The sequence below is a fragment of the Pituophis catenifer genome, unplaced genomic scaffold (genome assembly GCF_029215685.1).
Source record: "Pituophis catenifer annectens isolate HBS135680 unplaced genomic scaffold, rPitCat1.0.hap2 SCAF_3, whole genome shotgun sequence".
NCBI lineage: Eukaryota > Metazoa > Chordata > Lepidosauria > Squamata > Colubridae > Pituophis > Pituophis catenifer.
The window spans coordinates 201,538,892-201,558,439 of NW_027256883.1; positions in this window are offsets into that span (position 1 = coordinate 201,538,892).

Sequence of the window (19,548 nt, forward strand, 5' to 3'; positions counted from 1 at the left end):
CCATTTTTAGCAGATGAGAAAGTCTGTTTAGGAGTCCATGCATTGGGAAAGGCAAGCTCCGTGTGTAGTTTTATCTCAAGAGCTGAGGAGAAGGGTATCAAGAGTTTACTTTGTTTACAGTGGTTTGAAGATGGACTTCGTCTTCTTCTGGAACAGCACTACAGAGTTATGACGGACTTCAAAAAAGCTACTTATAACTGATCTTTGGAATTATGAATGCACTCCCATGAAATATCATGCGATCACATTTCAAGCACTTGGCAACGGGCTCATATTTATAACTAATGGCGGCATTTCGATTTGTCCACAATTTGTGGTTTGTTTTGCTGGTTTCTGACAAAAAAAAAAGCTTTTTGGGGAGAATTGATTCATTTAACAACCATGTGGTTCACTTAACAACCAAACATTTTGCTTAATGATTGCAGCGGTTTGCTTTATGTCTGTTGTAAAACCAGTTATAAATTTGAGTCTGGTCATGTAGTGCCTTGACTTACTACTACAGTGACTTACAACTAAAATGCTGGGCTCCATTGTGCTCGTAAGTCAAAAACTGCCTGTATTCCAGAAAATCTGTCTTTAAATAGAGTCCTGATACAGCATAGCTTGAATTTCACCATCAGCTATCCTTCAGTAATCGGTTTTCCTTTCAATGCAACCAGGCAAAACATGTGCACAATTCCTAAGAGAAGGTTGACAATGGCTAAACTTGCTGGTCTAAATTCACCTATGCCCCAGCCTGGTTCATGCTAAGGATAGTGATTGGTAGATGTTTTCCTCCAAACTATTCCCATTGATGGGAACAGGTAAACTGAGGCAATTTGTTCTCATATGCTGTATAACATTAATAAGAGCAAACACTTTCTGGCATTATTTTGCCTGGGACAGAATAACAAAGAACAAAATAACAGAGTTGGAAGGGACCTTGGAGGTCTTCTAATCCAACCTCCTGCTTAGGCAGGAAATCATACACCACTTCAGAAAAATGGTTATCTAATCTCTTCTTAAAAACTTCCAGTGTTGGAGCATTCACAACTTCTGGAGGCAAGTTGTTCCACTGATTAATTGTTCTAACTGTCAAGAAATTTCTCCTTAGTTCTAGGTTGCTTCTCTCCTTGATTAGTTTCCATTCACTGCTTCTTGTCCTGCCTTTGGATGCTTTGGAGAATAGGTTGACGCCCTCTTCCTTGTGGCAACCCTTCAAATATTGGAATATTGCTATCATGTCACCCTGAGTCCTTCTTTTCATTAAAGAATAGGATGGAGACTGACAATGGGTAGAGCAACAATTTATGCTGCTATAGTTTTCTGCTGGCTCAAGGATATCATTCTTAACTCAGCCATGAAAAATGGCCCATAGTGGATTTGTTTCAGGGATGGTGACAGAGTGAGGCAGAAGGAAAGATGGATAACTCCTTCCTCGTTCTTTGTCATGCCACTGGGCCCTGAACCATCTGAACCACATTATCCTGAAGATACCCAGAACTCCCATTTTGCCAGCCTTAAAAGAGCATTGAAAATATTATTCTTTGGCCTGGAGTTAGGATGAGGTAGAGAGGCTTTGGTCTGTTTTTATCTCCATGGGTGGGGACAGAATTGGCTGTGGCTCCCTCCAAATGATGCTCTCTTTGCGGTTTTATTTCCCCATTTTACTAGTTTTGATAAGTTTTATACTCTAAGCCACCCAGAAATAAAATAAAACAAGCAAACAAATTTTGAGGGAGAGAAAGAAACCCATCCATCAGCATCCTTAGTGAGTGTAGAAGCTATTTGGCTCCGTCATCTATTACTTTGGAGCGAAATCAACCATGAGGACACTCAATTTCATACTGGGATAATTTGTTATTGATACAAGGATGAGCAGAGGACATCTCAGTTTAAAAATAGGAAAAAGCCCAAATTGCTGCATTTATTTTTCAAGCTGCGCCTCAGAATATTAACTGGTAGACCCTTTAGAAGGGTTTGCTATGATATCTGGTAAGTTATAACTATTCCAAAATAATATAAATTAAAAATAATACTATAACACTGCAATTCATGTGTCACTGGTCTGGATATTCTTGATTTATTCTTCTACTCGCCTGCTGGGATATGATGAGGTGGCAGGGAATCTGCACACACTGTAAAAATAAAAGGAAGAGAAAAGGTCCAAGATATGTAATTCAGTACGTTTAGGGTGTGTGCAGTTCGCTGAAGGAAAATTTTGTGGTGGGGGGGGGGGAAGCAGAAAGAAACAGAAACCATCATCTTCAGGTCTTCAAAGGGAAGAGTTTCTCTGAGCTCCATTTTCCTTGTCATGTTCACAGAAAAATGAAGAGAGGGAAAATTCATCGTCGTGATGTATTCAAGATAGAGCCAAGCAACCTTTCTGTTTCATACAGCATTTTCCGTATGCTCAAACTGAGGCCAATTCTGCCATTACACAGATATCCCAGTAATAGGTACAGCTAGTCCTTGACTTACAACTATTTGTTTAACGACCATTTGAAATTACAGTGGCCCTTGGCAACTGGTTTGCATTTATGATGGTTGCAGCCGCCTGGGATCACATGCAACCTTACCAGTTGGCTCCTGTCAAACAAAGTCAACGGGGAAAACCAGATTTGCTGATCAGCTACATGAGTCACTTCACAACTGCAATCATTCATTTTGCCCTGCCAGTTTTGGTTGGGGGTGTGGTTTCCTCCTTGGTGGTGTAATGTTTTCTACCTTATTGTTTGTCTGGTGTTGATTCCTGTTGGCTCGTCAAACAGTGCCAAGAACTCTATGTATAGCATTACCCCAAAGATGCTTTTTCAAACAGCAACTGGGCTGTGTTTTTTTCCCTGAAGATGCTTCACTTCTCATCCAAGAAGCTTCTTCAATTCAGAAGTTCTTCAGTTCAGAAGAAGCTTCTTGGATGAGAAGCAAAACATCTTCAGGAAAAACAAAGAAAATCCAGTTGCCTTTTGAAAAAGCACCTGTGGGACAACCATGATCTGGATGACTGAGAATCTTCATAAACACCCACAGCATTATGACTTCCCGTGATTTTTCATATGAGCTGAACTGAATTGTTCAAGCCATTCTCACTTCTAAGAGAACAGCTGTTGGGTTGGGCTGCAGAGAATGTCTTTGAAGTATGAGGCTGAGATCCTTCCAAGATAGTATTCTCATCATTTGGGGGCGGGGGGATGCATATATGGCCGTGTACAGTCTGAATGCATCCTTGATACAGACTGGGATGGTTTTCCCTTAGAAAATGTCTTTCATTGTCTCTCTCATGTCTGGTGTTTACATTGCTATGGCTCCTCCAGAAGCATTGTGCTCCTTTGTTTTCATTGGGGTCAAAGTTAGGAAGTGCCAAAAGTAATAAGCTCAACCGCTTATTACTATAAAGAATTTGTTTTTTTCTTTATCGAACTGGGAGGACAAAGAAAAATGATTGTGTCTCCTGGTTGCATACCAGAGTAAATGTTCTCGTGTGGGGACAGAACCCATATGTAGATTGGCTTGCTAGTGTAATTATTTTATTATTATGGAGCTAGCAACTCCAACTGTGGATGTGAAATTAATTCTTATCTCAGCAGACTTTTTATAATATACTAGTTTAACCTGAAATCTTCTTTTATCTCTTTTTACTCTTTTACTGATTTGATTCTGGAATATGTTAACTTTTTTGCAGAACTGGAAAAAAAAGGTGGAAATGTTTTACAAACAAAACAAACTGGCAGTTTTTATAGTAATATTCTGATTTCCCGAGAACATTATCACTGAAATTTAAAATCTCATTCTTTAGACAGAATTCCTCTCACACCAATGTTTTCTTATGGTCTTTTTTTAAATAGCAAATTCAAACTGAAGGCATCTAATGGATAGGTTTGGTGGAAATGAAGATAGTGATTTCAGCTTAAATGGTGACTGGTGGCAATTAAGCTACACAAGGGCTGAAACAAGCCACAGTTCAGCTGTATCTTATAAACTTGTTTTTTTTTTTTCATCAGTACTAATCAAGATTAACCACAATCTTGATATGCTTAATCCTGAACAAAGGCTGGAAAAAGACTCACTTTTATCAGATTAAACTATGATTCAGCATCATAGTTCCCAAAGCATGCTAAGCCATAAGATGGTTTGGTAAGTACTGAATACTGTAGACCAGTGGTGGCAAACCTTTTACTCACCGAGTGCCAAACAGGTACACACTTTCTGTGTGTGCATGCTATACGTGCTAACACACGGCTCCTCCCCCGTGCACTGCACATGCAACCACACCATCTGCACATGCACACGGCTTTCACACGGCTCCCCCTGCACGCTGCGTGCACAATCGCACCATCTGCAAATGCGCAGTTTTCGCACATGCAATGCACATGCGTGAACGCCATCTATGCATGTGCACACTGTGCAAAAGTACTCTCGTGCACATGCACAAACTTGCACGCATGCGCAGGATAGCTCTAAAGACCAACTGGGTCCTTTGAATTGTGTGCATACGCACCAGAGGCCCGAACACCAGCTGGAGCGCACGCTCATACGCAGCTGCAGGTGAGTTGGGTGACAGCTCACGTGCCCGGAAAGATGACTCTATGTGCCACCTCGGGCATGCGTGCCATAGGTTTGCCATCATGGCTGTAGACTGAGAGTGCAACAAATGTAGCATGAGGATCAGTTCCCACATGTGATATGCATTCATTTTGTGGCTCCTAGAGTGGAAGGAGAGGGGAAGGAAGGTATTTGACCCTTTCCCAGATGCTTAAGGAACCTGTTTCACCCTTAAATCTTCTCCCCACAAAATAGCTTCTTTCCCACCACCTGGGGAATGTAGCCCTTGCCACACCTGGGCAACATCTGGTGGGACTCACCAACAAAGGAAGTTTTTCATTCCAGGTTATGAATCCAGCAACTGTGATTTGAAATTGATAGTCTATGTTTAACAAGTTGTACAAGTGCAGCCAACTGTACTTTATTTACTAAATTTTAGTTTGAAAACCACAACATAATACAAGATGTGCGTCTATCTACATCCAAATTCAACTAAATAGTGTCACGGGAAATCTGGATGTATTTTTTTTTAAAAAAGGTGCTTGAATAATTTGAATAATAATTTAGCTTGGAAGCCCATAGTTTTGACATGTAATTTGCAGGTTTGCAAAAATGTGAGGCATATATTTGTCACTTTTATTAGGAATGAAATTCTTTTATTCATCACAAGGAAACTGTGAAAGGCAAACTCCCCTCTGTGGTGTCTCATCATACCAGCAACCCAGGGGTGTGTTCTACTTACCTTTACTACCAGTTCACAACGGGATCACGTGCACACACGCCTTGCTTCTTCGCATGCGCAGATCGCTTCTGATGATGTCAGGGTCAGTGGGCGGAGCCTCCCACCGGTTTTACTACTGGTTCTATAGAACCAGTCTGAACGGGGGGCAACCCACTACTGCAGCAACCACAATTTAAGATTTTGTAATTTTTTATATATAATCTGATCTTTGAATTAGATTTGTTCTGCTGGAGAAATGTGATGGATTCCTTGGAGGGAATGCAAGTCTGGAACAGAAACAAAACTGTTCCAATTCTGCACAATCTAGTCTCACTTTAAACAATATAGAATTTCTGCTCTATCTGCTATGCTGATTTCTGTCAAAGCTGTTGAACCAACAATAAACAGAAAACCTTCCAATCAGCATCATATGCAAATTTACCAAACTTTGAACTTTGCCATTTTTTAAAAAGTTGCAGTTCTCTGAAATCTGCAATAGTATTCAGTTTAGACAAATAGGCAAAAGAGGGGTATTTTAGGAGGAAATGTGGCTATAAAGACATAGCTAACTGAAAGCAGCATATCCAAAATTAAATCATGTGAAGTAACGCTGTTTGCAGAACTTTAGCGAAAACTATGCACTAAGATACCTACCCTGTTTCCCCAAAAGTAAGACATCCCCTGATAATAAGCCCAATCGGGCTTTTGAGCGCATGTGCTAAAATAAGCCACCCCCAAAAAATAAGCCCTCCCTGAAAATATTTAAACACAGAGCTGGAAATCAGGTAAGACAGCAAGAGGAGCCCCATCTTGCTCCACACGCCCCAAAATAATAGGACCTCCCTAAAAATAAGGCCAAGCGCTTATTTCAGGGTTCAAAAAAAATATAAGACAGGGTCTTATTTTCAGGGAAACACGGTATATTAGAAGAAATAGCCCCAGGGATGCCAATTAAAAAAAAATTCAATCCAATACATTAAAATGGGGAGATGAGAAACTGAAATTGACATTTATTGATGTCTAATTAATTTTTTTAAAAAGTTCTCTACACACCTTCTCCCAGGTATTGTGACTCATAAACCCTGAAATAAAAGCACCTTCTCTAAGTCAAAATTTACAGGAGAGCCAGGGAGTTGCTGATGATGATCTCAGCCAGCAGCTGCACATACAAACTCGCTCAACATTCCTACAGAGTGAAATCTGCTCACCTGCAAGAGACAAAATGACCAACTAAGCATTAACACTTGCAAATTCCATTTCCTTTTTATGGGATACAGTACCACACTAATTGTACAACAGTTGTTCCAATCAAAGCAACTTAACTCAGTAGACAGAAGTGGATGTCCTACCTATGAGGAACTGAAAATAAGGGGGGAATGGCTATACATCACTTCCAAGATATCCCTCAAATTTATTTTTTAATACCCTGAAAATAAGACTCTGTCTTATATTTTTTTGAACCCTGAAATAAATGTTTGGCCTTATTGCCATGTGCTCAAAAGCCCGATTGGGCTTATTATCAGGAGATGTCTTATTTTGGGGGAATCAGGGTAATTAAATGGGATTGTCACATTTCTTATTCAAAGTGGGGTTGTACCAATAGGTCCATTTCAGCTTTCGTATCATAAACTCAGTTCATTTCTGCTTCCACCTGATATTTTTGTTTTCAAAATAGGAATATGAAAAATCCCTTTTGATATGCAAAATTTGTAAACTATTTCATTCATACAAAGATTTTGTAAGCTACAATATTTACCATACAACTATTACTACAATAAGCTTTCTTGCTGTTCTCTTTATATCAATTTTGTACTCTTTTTTTTTTTTAAGGAGAAATGTCAATTTTAAATAACGGGCTTTTGTATTATGTGTTGATTATAATGCAAAATTACATAATTGAATATTAAATAGTGAAACAAGTTAATGTATCTCTCATTATGCCAAAGAGTTTAGATAAAACACTGTTTTATCTGCACAGCCATCTTGAAAGACAGGGTTGTTAGAGAAATAGCAAGTTATCCATATACCACGATTAATATTTCAAGTTATATACTGTTGAAATCTTGCTTTTAATTTAGAAGTACTCCAATTATTTAGAACTTAGAATGCCAATTACTTTAAATCTTGGAGTCACATCCCATAGGCATTCTCCAAAAATTAGATAAGCCAATGCAAAAATACCATCTGATTACAGTCTAATAAAATAATAACATTTAATTAACATGATGGGTCCAAAGTATTAACTATTTTTCATTGGGGTAATATAAAAAATATAATTCGGTGGTAACTTTTAGATGGGCATTGACAGTTATACCCAAAGCATTAGAGAAACATTGAGCCCTGGATTCCATATGCTTTTGAATCCTAATTATTGCAAAATATTACACAAATTCCCCCCCTCCCTGAAATTTTAGAATAAGATGCTAAATATCTACACTTGGATGCAGTGGTAGATTCCTCCCAGTTCGGTCCGGTTCGGCTGAGCCGGTAATGGTGACGATATGACGTCACCGAACCGGTTCTCCCCCCGCCCTCCACCCCCCACCCCACCCCCACGTTATTCTTACCTTTTATTTGGTCCCACCCCCAATCTATTGCTGCCTCCTGAGTCCCAGCTGATGACTAGAGGGAAAAAAACTGTTTAAACTTTTGCCGCGGGGCTTCAAAGGGCCGTCCTACAGCTGATCAGTGTTAAAAGCAAACAAATGAGTCGGGTCATAAGTGCGAGGACCTTCCAGAAATGACTCTGACCAGCTAGCCACGCCCACCTAGTCACATGACCTCCAAGCCACACCCACAAAATAAGCCACACCCACAGAACCGGTAGTAAAAAAAATTAGAACCCACCCCTGCTTGGATGGCTAAATAAGGTACCAGTTGGTATTATGAGAGTTTTTGCCCATAAATCTGAAGAATATTAGATTGGGGAAAGTTACCTTAATCTTAGAAGGAAATCTCAAATATGGCAATCAGAAAGGCACATAAGTATAAAATTTCAGACAAAGAGACAAGAAATATTATTATAGCAGCATCTGGTAAAGATACTGAAGAAGAAAAAGTACACAGAAAACAAGGTAATTCTTCCAAAAGATCTCCAAACCCAGAAGAAATTTCTAACCTCAAATTCTTATGCTAAAAGACACTAATAGTGAATAGCTACTGATTCAGTAGAATTGACACTGAGGTGGTAAATAGCTTCTGTGTTTTGGGATTGACTATCAACAGTAAAGAAACCAGCAGTCAAGAAGTATGGTAGTCAGGCGGCATCAGTGGTGAGTTGCTCCCGGTTCCAGTAGTAAAACCGGTGGGAGGCTCTGCCTACCTGCCACAACATCATCATGGGTGATCTGCGCATGCGCACATGGTCCCATTGCGAACTGGTAGTAAAGGTAAGTAGAACCCATCCCTATATTATATTGGCACAGGCTGGTGAAAACCGACTCTGAATGTTCCCGCGATTTTCACCTAATTAAAAGTAAAAGTTTTTTTTCCCTTCCCCAAACAATCAGTCACGTGGTCCAATCAAGGTACCATCCAGTTGCTTGGTAATTCACTCTCTCTGACCACCTGTGGGAATGTCCTTGGTTCCCAGGAGAAAGTATTTTGCTTTGGCTACAAAACCCCAGCTATCTCTATTCCCCCCTCCCTATCCCTCAGCTCCAATATGGCAACACTGAAGCCTCAAAATGGCCTCGGTCAGGTCAGCTTCAGGGTTGACACACCCAATCTGTTGCTTATCAAAAAGGCAGCTGTTTTGTTATAAAGCATCTTCTCCACCCATTTTTCCAGAAAAAGCTTTTCTGCGAAATCAACACAAGCTCTCATTACAAAATGCACCATATACAAGACTTCAAGTTGGATTAATTGTACCCCACTACTGGAAACAAACGTTTTTGGAAAGGGGGAAAAAAAAGCACACGTATTTCATCAATGCTACAGTTTTCACTCAGTGAACTTCAAATTTCCGCCCTCTGCTGAAGTCTATAATCTCCTATCCTATTGCACACAATGATAAATACTGGTAGTTAATGTGCTTAATTTATCTTCTAAAATGGCACGCTAACTTCATAAGCAAAAGAGTGGATTAGAACTGGAAGGTAAATAAATTTATAAATATAGTTCTATACTCGCCTTAGAATTGTCTATGAGTTCATGGGACATTTTCATGAGTCGATAAGTACAGAACTGATGCCTAAACCATTTTGGTCTGTGTGGGAGAGAACAGACTTAAACCATATATTATGGGAAGTACACCAAAACAGAATAAGTGAAATGTTCAAAGGCAGAGGGGTAAAAGATACGTCTACCTAAGGCTTAAGTTTCTGAAAGCTATTACAATTTATGAAATGAGCTTTGTGTTTAGATTACAAATGGGCTGGTCAGGCTCTTTGCCACTTCTGGAGAGTATCCATCATGTTGCTGGCAATAAGCCAATACTGTCACAATAAATCTACAAAATAATGATCATAGCTAGAGTTTTATTAGGAGGAAAAAAAGTCTATGCTCGGCCAACATTTTCTTCTAAGGAAGCCAGATTCCACAAATGATGCACGTCATGCAAATGAAGCAGATTTACTTCTTTAAAACATTTTATTGTCGATCTCCTGCCTGTAAAACATTGTCTATTCAATAGAATAAAGCAACAACATGGAGGATGGAAAATGACACAATCTCCTTGAAAGCATCCTTGATAGAAATTAGTTTTAATTCTCTCTCCAATCTCAAGAGAAGAAAATCTAACCCAGTGGTGGGTTGCTCCCAGTTCAGTCCGGTTCTATAGAACCGGGAGTAAAACCGGCAGGAGGCTCCACCCACCCACGTCATCATGGGTGATCTGTACATGCGCAGAAGCGCGCGGGCTCCTGCTGTGAACCGGTAGTAAAGGTAAGTGGAACCCACCCCTGATCTAACCTCAGAAGTATTTGCCAGCGGCTAAGAAACTTCTCAGGCCAATTCTTGAGATCAAAAGTCCAGGAACTAATCTCATATAATCTATGTTGGTCTTGTTTTTCTGTAGGTGGGAATCATCATCCTTCAATGGTCCAGGGAATGAAGGAAAAAAATTGATATTCTCCCACAACAACCTGCCAACTGAAGCCCAGCAGAAGTATTCTTTTCTCGAAGGATGCTATGTTTAAATTGTCTGCAATAGTGATGTTCATTAAACATATTTAATTGTCATATTAAATTAATACGTTTTCTGTGCTTGCAAAATATACCAAAATTCAACTAACCACATGGTTCATACAACATGCTAGGCTGCTTGCACACAACACACAACTCAAATTAGGGGACTGGGGGCTAAAAGATAGGAAGAACAGTTGCAGGAACCGGTTATTTCTAGTTTAATGAAAAGAAGGACTAGGGGAGACATGATAGCAGTGCCACAAAGAAGAGAGAGTCAAGCTATTCTCCAAAGCACCTGAAGGCAGGACAAGAAGCAATGGGTGGAAACTAATCAAGGAGAGAAGCAACTCCTAGAACTAAGACATTTCCTGGCAGATAGATCAACTAACAGTGGAACAACTTACCTCCAGAAGTTGTGAATTCTCCAACACTAGAAGTTTTTAAGAAGAGATTGGGCAACCATTTCTTTGAAATGGTAAAGGATTTCCTACCTGAGCAGGGGGCTGGACTAAAAGACCTCCAAGGTCCCTTCCAATTCTGTCATTCTGTCCTGTCCTGTCCTGTCCTGTCCTGTCCCGTCCCGTCCTGTCCTGTCCTATCCTATCCTATCCTATCCTATCCTATCCTATCTTATCCTATCCTATCCTCCCCTGGGAGATATGCTAAACATTGGAACCAACTTTCATTCAATGGAAATTAATTTCAACCACTTCCCCAGCTTTTTTCTGTCCAGTAAGGATCACCATCACGCTTTCACATGTACCTTCATAAACTGAAGGACTAGAAACTTCATCCTTTTGCAATATGATAGATGTTCTTAATATGCCAAAATCAAAATGCCCAGTTGTGACATTTGCTGCTGAAACCATTGATTTTATCTAAAAAATTGTCTCATTTATTTTTTTTTAAAAACCCTCTAAAAGCAGCCAAACTAAAAGAAACATTTAAGCCCCTTTAACAATCAAAATAGAGGTAACAGGCACGAGAAAGGAGAAAAAATCCCAGCCGCAAGGAAATAATAAACTAATAAGCTTTTTTTTTTTTTAAAGGAACATTTCCACCAGCTTGTATACAGTGCTACTGAAGATGCTCAAATGGAATTAAGAAAGCTTTGGTAGCAGTAACTAGAGCTTTGTCCTATCCAGCCAAAGGCTTCCCTGCATAACTGCATCATCTGTAGATGCTTATTTACATAGCATGCTCATAAACAGAATTCCTTCACAATCCATGCAGATATTAAAAACATACCTCTGTTTTCTTGGCAGGAAAAAATGACACAGACTCCAAGTCAGTCTTGCTGTTATGGATTTTCAAATGTCGGTCAGAGATGAGCCAATGGCAGGCTTCCAGCTGGGCTGCAGCCTACAGAAAGGTATCTAATACTGTAAATGATGTTCGTTAAGTCAGATAAACCGTCTAACTCCCACGGACCATTACAGCAGTTGATTTACCTGTATGCTTACCTGTAACAATAATCACCATCATCTATTACTCCGTCATCATCATTCTTACCTGTCTTTGGGGGCATCCTATTTAAAAACAAACTTAACATTCTGATTTTCAAAATAGGCTGAAAGTCTTTCAAGCACTCCAAAGGACCGCGATTTCTGATTTGAAAAGTCCTGCCTCTTCTTCTTTTTTTTAATAAAATAAATTTTATTAATTCTCTGTTAATTACATTTCTTAGTGCTTAATAAACATCGTGTTGTCCCGGTATTTAATTTGCTTAACAATACAGATTCCATTCTTACTCTCCACCCCTTTTTTCCAACCACTGGTAAAATAAGTTCCATGTTTGATAATATTCTGTGTCTTCTTTCTGTTTGAACTATCCATTTCTGCACAATCCAATATCTTCTTAATTATCTCTTCATCTTGCGGTGTTTCTTCATCTTTCTAATATTGTGCGAAGATAATCCTCGCTGCTGTTGAGACATGTAATACCAAATACATACTTTTCTTATTAAATTTTTCTGATATCATCCCTAATTTTAAAAAGTCCTGTCTCTTCCATCAGCAGTGAATCGTTGTTGAATAGAATAGAATAACAGAGTTGGAAGGGACCTTGGAGGTCTTCTAATCCAACCCCCTGCTTAGGCAGGAAATCCTACACCACTTCAGAAAAATGGTTATCCAATCTCTTCTTAAAAACTTCCAGTGTTGGCGCATTCACAACTTCTGGAGGCAAGTTGTTCCACTGATTAATTGTTCTAACTGTCAGGAAATTTCTCCTTAGTTCTAAATTGCTTCTCTCATTGATAAGTTTCCACCCATTGCTTCTTGTCGTACCCTCAGGTGCTTTGGAGAATAGCTTGACTCCCTCTTCTTTGTGGCAGCTCCTGAGATATTGGAACACTGCTATTATGTCTCCCCTAGTCCTTCTTTTCATTAAATTAGACATACCCAGTTCCTGCAAGTGTTCTCATATGATCTTCTCTGCACTCTTTCTAGAGTCTCAACATCTGTTTTACATCATGGCGACCAAAACTGAATGCAGTATTCCAAGTGTGGCCTTACCAAGGCATTATAAAGTGATATTAACACTTCACATGATCTTGATTCTATCCCTCTGTTTATGTAGCCTAGAACTGTGTTGGCTTTTTTGGCAGCTGATGCACACTGCTGGCTCATATTTAAATGGTTGTCCACTAGGACTCCAAGTTCCCTCTCACAGTAACTACTATTGAGCAAGGTACTACATATACTGTACTTGTGCATTTAGTTTTTCTTGCCTAAATGTAGAACCTTACTTTTTTCACCATTGAATTTCATCTTGTTAGATAGCGCCCAATGTTCAAGTCTGTCAAGATCCTTCTGTATCTTAAGCCTATCTTCTGGAATGTTGGCTATTCCTGCCAGCTTGGTGTCACCTGCAAATGTGATGAGTTCCTCATCTATTCCCTCGTCCAAGTCATTGATGAAGATGTTGAAGAGTACTGGGCCTAAAATAGAGCCTTGCATACTTCCCTCCATGTAGATCATTGGCTGTTGGCTACCTTTCTCTTTAAAATTTCCCTTGCATTTAATTTTTGCTTGCTCCACGTTAATCCCTTCTCGCTTTTATTTTTTGCCCTCGTGCAAAAGCAAAAGCAAATTATTCAAGGGTGGGAGGGAGGAATACAAAGGAATCAAAATGCTTTCATATCCAAAGTACTTTGAAAAAAAATAACATCAAAACAAAACCCTGAAGTGTTTAATTTATTTTAAGTAAATAGGAAAATGCTGCCAGTTTATAAAAACCAATTAAATTAATGCAAAAGAAAAATCTCCTGGATGAAGCATAATTACATGCTTTGCAATGGCTTAGAGGCTGTTTTTGTTTTGTTTTCTTTTTAATCAAATTGCCTTAGGGGATTTTTTTTTTTCCTGCAATGTTTGGAATCAGCTTTTAATTCTGAATCAGTTACTAATAGTTGTTCTTTCACAGGCCTGTATGATATAGCAGTGATATCATCTGTCTACTCTATGGAAAAGTACTATAGTACAGTGGTGGGATTAAAAATTTTTTACTGCTGGTTCTGTGGGCATGGCGTGGCTTGATCGGTGTGGCTTGGTGGGCATGGCAGGGGAAGGATGCTGTAAAATCTCCATTACCACTCCAGGGGAAGGTTACTGGAAAATCCCCATTTCCTCCTGATCAGATAGGACTCGGGAGGCAGAGAATAGATGGGGGCGGGGCCACTCAGAGGTGGTATTTTCCAGTTCTCCGAATTCCTCAAAATTTCCGCTACTGGTTCTCCAGAAGTGGTCAGAACCTACTGAAACCCACCTCTGCTACAGTATCTCATGTTAATAAATAATTTGTTCTCATTTCACAATTTTGAAACAGATTTTCTCTAATTTCTTAATTAGAAAGATACATCTGACACTTAATAGGTTGTGCACATTAATACATTATTTTTATTTAAAAGAATGAGATTCAATAAGCTCCATGGCTTAGGACCTGGTTATTTACGGGACTGCCTGCTACCACCAATAGCCTCCCACCGACCAGTACGCTCCCATAGAGAGGGGCTCCTCTGGGTGCCGTCGGCCAAACAATGTCGACTGGCGGCCCTCAGGGGGAGAGCCTTCTCTGTGGGGGCACCTACTATCTGGAACGAGCTCCTCCCAGAGATATGGAAGATCCCGGATCTGCGTACCTTCCATTGCGTGCTGAAGACTTTCTTATTTCATTAAGCTGGCCTGACCTAAGTCTTTCCCCTTTTTAAATGGAAATTTTAAATTTGGTTTTAAATTATTGGGGTTTTAAATTTGTTCAGCCAAATTATTTAATTCGTTTTATTTTATTTTAAATTTTGTATCTATATGTTTTATTCTATGGCTGTTCACCGCCCTGAGTCCTTCGGGAGTAGGGCGGTATATAAATTCAATAAAATAAATAAATAAATAAATAAAAGCATAAAGAATTAAAGGGAGAATTAAAAAAGAAATAAATAAACATAGAATTACGACTTCTGCTCTTCTTCCAATCAAGTCGTTCCATCTTATTTTTCTTTTCTTTTTTTAGTACTTCCCCCTTCCCTTTAACCCCTTTTGGTCCCCAACCGCCCTGAGTCCTATTTGGAGAAGGGCGGTATAGAAATTTAAACAAATAAATAAATAAATAAATAAATAAATTTCATAAATCATCAATTCAGTCTTTTCTTCTTTTAACAAAAAGTTCATATAAGGTTTCCAGTCTTTCCACACACAAAAAAGGCCTTTTTCAATTTTCAATTTTCCCCTCACCAAAGTGGTCATCTGTGCCATTTCTGCAAGTTTTATCCGTTTTATAATCCAATCTTCCACTGTGGGTGTTTCATGATTCTTCTACATTGCTAAATTCTTAATGGGTTGGACACAAAATTTAGGGCTGGGTGATGATTCAACACTCAGAAGCACAGAGCAAAAGCGTTATGTATCCTGTCAGAACTGAAATCTTTAGAAATTGGTTAATTTGGGAATGTGAGCATTGGCATCAAAAGTTTCTGTTAAAGTCCATGAATTAAAATTTGACATTAGCATGCAAATTTGGTTGTTTTATTGAGTTTTAAGGCTTTAGTGAGTTGTAAGGCTTGGAGAAGATTTCGTAAAATTGGCAAAATTGTATTCTGGATTCTGTCATAAGTTATCAATAAAAATCAGCAGCCAAATGTTATTGCTATACATAAGGACCTTAGATAGTGAAGTGGGCTCAGGCAATTGAAAATCATCCAGATATTTATTTCATAGTACTGAAATTTTGCTCCCAGGGAGAAGCACTTGGAGGATTTTCTGCTTCAATTGCAAAAATAACTTGGCCTCTCTTGGATATGGTGTGTCGAGGGATGACTTGACACTCGACATTATGTATTTAGATGGGGGAAGGAACTTTCAGGGTTGGCTCAAAGAGTGAAAAGTGTTATATTTTGGGAATCGTGTTAGAGTGGCAAGCTTTTACTTTTATTGGTTATTATATTTTTACCCCAAGGAATGAGAAAAGTTGTTAGTGGGGATTTTTTCCTTCTCAAGCTTGGTAACTTGAATCACACTGGAGTTGAAGTCCACACATATCCAAGCTGCCAAAGTTGAGACACATGTTCTAGATGTAAAAAATACTTTAAAATATGGATGGGTTCATGTTCACCATTGAGTCAACTTTGGATACATGGATGCTATTTTCTGTTCTTTCTCGAACAACAAGGAACTTAGAGAAAGCACCAACTTCAACTGGGCACCACCATGCTTGTCGGATACTACCCAAATACTAATTTTGGGGAAAGAAACTTGAGTTGTCAAATTGTGATGTTCAAGAGTAGATATCTGCCAAATATTAATTCACTCCAAGAGTGTTCAGTGTTTCTCAGTCTTGACAACTTTAACATCTCTGGACTTAAATTCCCAGAATATCAGAGCCAGCCTGTTGGCTGGGAAATTCTGGGAATTGAAGTCCACAGATCTTAAAGCTGCCAAGGTTTAGACCACTGATAGTAAATGCAAAATTCCATTGACCCTTTAGGGAAGACCAAGAGATAGATAGTTGGTTGTCATTGGTGGTCAGTTAGATCGTCTCTGATCAGGGTCGAATTATGTTATTTAGGCTGAGGCCCCTATTTATCTTTGGATATCACACTGAAGGCTACATTCAGAGACAGAGGTAAGAGAACATTTTAAAACAAAAGTTATGAAAATACAGGTAGTAGTATTATTTCCAATCCATTCCCTGCAATTCCCCTTTTCTGTCACATTAAGATTCTGTTTTGGAAAGGATGGTAGATCTCCAAAACATAATATACATGACAACAAACTGGGGATCTCATGATAGATGACTTAGGCAATGAATGATTTGGAAGCATGCTTCCAACATTTTATTTTAAGCAGCTTATCCATGAAGAGAAATTGCTTTACATTCTTTGTTGAAGCCTATAATTATACCAGCAATTATGCTTCTCCACAACAAAGTTTGCCGTTACTCCTTCCATGCATTTTATGCAATCAATTTGTAGAAATGACTAAAGCTGATGCTGCAGTAACATTTCCAAAACACCATGATGGATCTGAAATTGCTTTGATCTCATATCAACAAATAAGAAGGATAATTATAGGTTCTGAGTTAATTATCCCTGTTCCACCCACTCAGATGAATTCTGGGTATTTACTCCCAAAGTCAATACGGACATATGTTTTCATTGTACCTACCTTCCATGAACTCTGTTTTGGCTGGTATTTATGTTTCGTAGCCTGAAGTGGGATGACGTTGGGGATGATGGTGATGATGAGAATGATAAAATTTGGGTACCAAACATTACAAGAAGCCTGCTTGAACTAGAAAGCATTTACATATGTCATTGGATAAATGTCACAAGCAACTTGAGCTGAAATTTTGGAAAAGTTCTAATTGTTGTTTCTTGCAAAAATTCTTGTGTGATGCATCTGGCCCGCAGGCCATGAGCCCTAACCTTTAAAGAATGTTAGCCAAACCCTGACAAGACAGAGAGTAGCCCTGAATTTGGGGGCTTCTGGAGGCAAATTTATTATATTTGATGCTAGGTGGGATGGCACTATCCCAGCTAGACCCTGTATGAAAACTAGGGATATTTCTAGACTCACAACTTCTGCTCAAGAAGCAAATGGAACACATGGCAGAGGGCCTTTGCACAACTTTGTGTTGTGCCCTTTCTTGGACCATGTGGCTCTACTCAGCTACTTATGCCTGGTCACCAGTAGAATGGATTACTGTAACATGCTTTATATAGGGCTGGTCTTGAAGAGTATCTGGAACCTTCAGTTGGTGCAGAATGCAGCTACGTAGGGAGCTATGTGTAGCTCTGGGGTGGTGCATCTGTTCCACAAGCTACATTGGCTGCCAGTTTGCTTCTGGGTGCAATTCTAAGGTGCTGGTTTTGCCCTACATGGCATGGAACCAGGTTGTCCAAGGAACGGCCTTTTCCTGATTAATCTACCCATCCCATCAGGTCCAGCTGAAGAGGCTTGCTTCGGATTCCATCTGTGAAAGAGTCCCATCTGGTGGGAACCAGACGTGTCCCTTTTCCTGCTTATGACCCTTGCCCTCTGGAACATCATTCCTCCTGAGGTGAGATTGGTCCCATCCCTGCTTGCCTTCTGGAAGGCCCTCCAATTTTTTCCCCATCAACCCTGGGTATCCAAGGTGATTCTATAATATCAAGCAATGGTTGTTTTCTCATTTTTTTTGGATTTTTTTGTTTTTTATTTATGTTTGAGTGTTTTATAGTTTTAACTGTTTTTCCAATACTTGAGGGGCTGCCACAGGGAGGAGTGGGTCAAGCTGTTTCCCAAAGCACCTGAAGGCCAGACAAGGAATAATGGATGGAAACTGACCAAGGAGAGATTCAACCTAGAAATGAGGAGGAACTTTCTGACAGTGAGAATAATCAACCAATGGAACAGAAGTTGCCTTCGGAAGTTGTGGGAGCTTCATCACTTGAGACTTTCAAGAAAAGATTGGACTGCCATTTGTCAGAAATGGTGTAAGGTCTCCTGCTTGAGCAGGAGGTTGGACTAGATGACCTATAAGGCCCCTTCCAACTCTGTTAATCTGTTAACAGTTATATATTGCGTATTACCCAGAGATACATTTTGTGGGATGAAGATTATATAAATTTGCTAAATAAATAAATAACTGTCTGTACCAGTCAATGTTTTGTTCCAAGATAAATGTTATTCTCCCCCTTCCACTTAGATGTTTTGCTCACATTTTAAGAAAAATGAGGAACGAATAGTTATCATCAATGCAGGGTTACAAGCAGAAGAACTGAGAGTGATGTTGGTAAATATATATCTTGTTTCCCCGAAAATAAGACCCTGTCTTATATTTTTTTGAACCCTGAAATAAGCGCTTGGCCTTATTGCCATGCGCTCAAAAGCCCGATTGGGCTTATTATCAGGGGATGTCTTATTTTGGGAAAAACAGGGTATATATCTGTTCTCCAAAGGATGGTCCTTCAGCTGGGCTGAGACTGAACTTCTCAGCATTTCCAATTCGTAGAAAATGGTGGTTATGATTTAAATATACTTTCATTATTTGGAACACTAGTAAGAACAAAGAAAGTAGAAATTTGTTGTAGACAAGCCATAAGATCCTAGAGAGCTATTAAAATAAAAAATCTATTTAATTGCTAAAGCGAGCATGCTGATTAGAGGTGTGTTTTATGCCTGTCCTCACTGTTTCTTTCTGCATTTGTTGATCAAAAAAGCTTACAGAAACTGATCTATGCTTGGAAGGTTATAGCTACACACCAGTGGTGTACTCAGAACTAAGACATTAATCCCCACAAAGGTATCCAACTATCTTTCAGTAACGTGTCGCACCCTTTGTATGCAGCCAAACTTTTCTTAATTCCTTCTCTAGCAACCATATATTCTACAAATAGCAGGCTGTATCTTGCTTTACTGATTTGATATATAGTCAGTTCTATCCTTAGGGTTCAGGGGTAGGTGAGATAAATATTGTCGGAAATCTCCCCTCTTTTATACTATGCCATTTACTCCTTAGATCCACCAAACTCAATTTAAATGACTTTCATCGTTTTCGAAAACACCTCCTGTAGACTAAGCCTTGGCAAGTACAGAGAAGAACATTCTGGGATGGGGTGGGGTGTAAAGTTTGTAGACTTTCGCCATCACTTTAGACTGGATTCAAACTAGGACAAGATATTAAACTATAACAGGGGTCAGCA